A 5010-nucleotide genomic window follows, 5' to 3' on the forward strand; every position below is an offset into this window, starting at 1 on the left:
TATTATTAGCCAACTCTTACATTTAAATTAACCCATATTTCTTATCTATGCTTAGCCACATGGTTCCTTGTTGTTTGCCTTTTTTTTACATGTCTTGCACCTGGTTTAGGGTCTGCCCCCCAACTCCCCCTTTCTTCATCTCTGTCTTCACAGTACCACCTAAACTTATTCTGCCTTGCCATTGGTCAAACAGTTTTATTTATCAACCAACAAGAGCAAGACATATTCATACCATACAGAAAGACCATCCCACAGCAGAAGACAAAGTAAATTTGAGGAGGGCACAAACTTTCAACCTATACCAAGTACTGAAAAGATCTCATTCTCCGATGTTCTAGTTAATAAACAAGAGCAACAGAGCCTGTGGTAGTCAAAGATTACCAGAGAAATAGAACTGGTTGGCTCCACAGCATTACAGGAAATGATAGAAAATTTGACTTATATGATTAATAGAAATGGAGAAGTCCATTTCTATTAATTGTTTACAGTCTGTAAGCCTAAGACACAAAGCTCATTTATAGTAGGTCACTGAGCATAAAAGTCTCAGGTCCAGAGGAGTCAATAGTATGACTCACAATACAAACTCAAAGACTTGGGGAAAGGGATATTCTACTGTGACTTTTTTGGAATCTGAAATTTCTAGCATCATTATTCAAGAGTAAGAGAAGATGGATATACCTACTCCCCAAAAAGTCCCCATGCTTTTATTGTATTTGTGTCCCTAAAGGTTTGGATGATGCCCACCCACCTTGGTAAAGGAAGGTTAATAGCCTCAAAATCCAGATACCTAGTAATAGTATTTTACCAGTAATCTGGTCTCTTGGATCAGTTAATGTTCACAGAACACATTCTAAAATTAAATTATACAATTAATGATATAAATTTTATAGCAGAAAGTCTCTACTCAGCTGGGCATGGAGGTACACACCTTTAAACCCACCACTTGGGAGGCAGAGGCAGGCAGATCTCTGAGTTCAAGGACAGCCTGGTCCACAAAGTGAGTTTCATGACAGCAATGGCTACAAAGAGAAACCTTGTCTCGAAAAACAAAAACTAAAACTAAAGGAAGTGTTCAAGGACTGGCACTAACCCTACCAATCTTTTTCTCTGACCTTCCTAGAGAGGCGTAAGACAATATTACAGCATCTAGCATCATGGCTTGTTCAGACTACTTTATTATCTGGTCAACTGTTGCAACTTTTGCTTTCTATTTCCTGAAAATCAAACTCAGACTTAGTTAAGGAATATCCTGCACCTCATGCTATATCCTCAGTCTCCTTAGTAACTTAGATTCCTGCCAACATTCCCTTCTCTGAGCTCTATAATCTTGACCCCAGCTTTTCCCCTCTCAAAAGACAAGCTTTTTGTCCTAGCAGTAAAGACATCTAAAGGTTAGTCCCTACTCATCATCTGGGCTTGAGAGATGACTCATCAGTTAAGATCCATTGCTGCTCCTTCAGAGGACCCAGAATGTGGTTCCTGCCCTCCACATTCACATCAGCCTGTTCATAGTTGCTTGTAATTACAGCTCAAGGAATCTGACACCCTTCTGTGACCTCCATGGATTCTGTACAGAGTATAAATACACGCAGGCATACGCTTACAAATAACGAAATCTGTAAAAACTCAGCGATTATCAAAGTCAATTTAAATACAAGAGCACTGAGATTCAGAGAGGTTGGTAATAGAAGTAAGTACAGGAGCAAATGTCAATTTCTGAGTTGACCTTAGTCTGTCTCAGCTGACAGATTCTAGTCAAGTGGAGAGTGTTGCCTTCACCACTGTTAGAACTTAGCATGTTCTGTCTTGCACTTCAGCAGGTAAGAGACTCACCCATATATCCAAGTAAAGATTGAACAGACTATTTTCATGCCCTGATCCATGGCTCTAAATCCTGCAAATATTCCAAGGATTTCTTTGCATTCATGTACCAAGTGATGCTGAACCACATGGACTTGACACACCCCAAGCAGCAGTAGTAAAGATTCAGATACTTAGATTTCAAGGAGGCTTCACCCACACACCATTAGAGACTCACGCAGCTGTCTTTAATGAATGGATTTGCTTTCTTGACACTGGCCACCACATATGAACTGTTCCTCCATAGCTAGCTGACACTACAAGCACTTCATGCAGGCACCTCTGGTAGTCTTGCACTGACGCTTTGTTCTAAATCATTTTCTGTCTTCCATATATCCGTAGAACCTAATACTCTCACAATATTTGCACTGACTTTGAGCTGGAATAAGGCTTGATCACAGCTTGCCAGGAATAGGAAACTCTTGAGATAAATTGCAAAGGACTATGTATCATTTGAAATAACTTCAATGTTGAGTCTAGTGCCCATCAAAATTTTACTTCCATTTTGTTCTGAATTTAGATTTACCATATGTTATTAATACTTACAAGAATTCTCCTTGTTTTTAAAGGATTCTTTTCTTCCTAGTGCTCTGCATAAATGATGCCTCTTCTATGAAATCATATTCCTTATTCGTAGATTTGAAACTACTCTATCCATGTATGCTTGCAGCACATTGTTCTACATTCTTGAGTAAAATTTGACTGATATTTTTGCTGCATGTTCACGACTCCATATGCTATAATAGGAGCCTTGCTGTACTCATCTTGATATCATGCTCTTTGAACAAACTCTTTGGATGGAAAGGTTGTCATAAACATTCAAGGTGAACAGGAAGGGAGCATGTGGATAGCAACATGACGACATCCTACAGCAATGTTAAGAGCACTCTGTACATGTTTATTTGGCCAGAAAACTTATACAAGAATGTCTGGAAGTGAGACTCTTTTGAATTTAGTCATCAGCAATTTTGTCTTTTCTTTACCTAATTGCTTATATGTTGTTTACATGTGTCTATTTCACAGAATTATATTGTATTAGACTTTGGTACGCTTGAATTACAATGAAGAGCACTTTGGATAAATCATACATTTTAAATGACACAAAACTTGTACCATATACTATTTAGTTGAAGAATGTAGTTTTAAGATTTGGAAACATTGTATATGTGCACACATGTGCATATGCTTGTATTTGAATGTGTGTGTGCACTGGGTGAATGAGTGTGTTCATGTGCAAGCAGATGGGTGTATATGTGCCTGTGTTCACATGTGCATGTGTCTGTATGTGATACTGAGGATCAGATCCTCACTCATGCCAACTCCATTGTATATATAAGCCACAGCTACAGCTCAATGTCAACATAATATTTCAGAATGACAAAAAAAAATCTTCTCAATTACGGCTGGGCGGTGGTGGTGCATGCCTTTAATTTCAGCACTTGGGTGGCAGACCCAGGCAGATCTCTGTGAGTTCAAGGCCAGCCTGGTCTACAAAGTAAGATCCTGGACAGACACCAAAACTACACAGAGAAACCCTGTTTCGGAAAAAAAAAATCTTCTCACTTACAATTATGGTCATTTTCACCATGCAGAAAATTTTCAGATTTGTTTGTATTCATTAGAGGCAGCAGAGAAAACACATCTATTTGTATAGATTTGTGTAGTTGGCTAAAGTAATGGAAATCTACACAGCTTCTATCAGTGTTGAGTCCCCAGAATCAATTATAGGGCACTAAGGCCATTATTTTCCTCTTGGAAACAAAGATCCTGTAAATGCTACCTCTACCAAATGCCCATTTTGCTTCATTCTGAATTGAATATTCCAGTAAGGCTCATTTTAGGGACTAGATGTAGCATGAGTCCTGTGTTCACAACTCAGGCACCAGTCTGTTTTTGTTTTTGTTCATGTAAAAGTTTATTTATTTTATTAATGTGTATGAGCATTTTTCCTGCCTGTATGTATGTGCATCATGTGCATATCTTTTGTCCACAGAGGACAAAAAAGGGCATCAGGCCTCTGGAATTGGAATTACAGAGGCTTGTGAGTCACCATTTGGGTGCTGAGAATCAAACTTGGATCCTCTACAATAGCAACATGTGCTCTGAACCACAGTCATCTCTTCAGACACCAGTTCTTTGAAAATAAGGGTTTAATTAAAACCATTTCAATGAAACTTTGTTCCTTATCCTAGATTGAGTGTTTTAGACATGGGCTGACTCCTTACCATGCTTGGCTGCACTGAAAGGATGTCATGGTTTGGGTGGATTTCTGTTTTTAGCTTTGCACGGTCTGACCAACCTTCAATCATGCAGGTCTCACTGGCATTTACTAGATTCTTCAAAACAGAGTTGTTCTTTTTTTGTCTGAAAAGATCTTTTATAATTATATCCAAAGAATAATGCTTAGAGTTTATATTTAAAAGAAGCATAAGTCAGGCAAGATTGGAGCTTTATTATAACCACTGTGCAGTCTCCACCCCAAAGGCTTCTTAATCCAACTTTGAAGTTTTCCTATTATACTTCCTTACATGGTGATAGCCTATGAGAATAATGAGAAATGCATTGCAAAAGTAGGCTGAAAACCCAAGAAATAAGTTGTCACAATCCAAGGAAATAAATCATAAAAGGACTGATCTGGTCTGCTTTTAAACATCTCAAAAACAAACTGTGAGGGGTAGAATATCTACATACTGGCATTCACGCCGGCAAAGTAATAATAGACAAGAGTCATTTTACATGGGAGCTGAGTGATTTTTTAATTTTATTAGCAGTATATATGATGCTATCTCAGAACACTCCCACATACAGTGACTGAAATTACAGTTGTCGAAAACATGTCACTGTATTTGACACTGCACTTACCACATAGGTGAGGTATTAATCCATTGACAAGGTCTCTCATTTATCAACTGTATCATGTGACAAAAATATTTCATGACAAAACAATTTTTTTCAATCTCACCATCTTCATTATGTAATTTTCTCAAATCCTTGTTAAAATAATATGGGATATAAATCATAGTTAAAAATAAAAGCACTGGGCTCTGCGTCTGCAAAAAAAGATATGGACATGTGTGCCATAACTGATGATAGTTATAAACTATGTATATAATAAGCATAATAAGAAAATATCCACACCCTAACTAAAAT

Source organism: Peromyscus eremicus, chromosome 13 (assembly GCF_949786415.1).
Source record: "Peromyscus eremicus chromosome 13, PerEre_H2_v1, whole genome shotgun sequence".
NCBI classification, from domain to species: Eukaryota; Metazoa; Chordata; class Mammalia; order Rodentia; family Cricetidae; genus Peromyscus; species Peromyscus eremicus.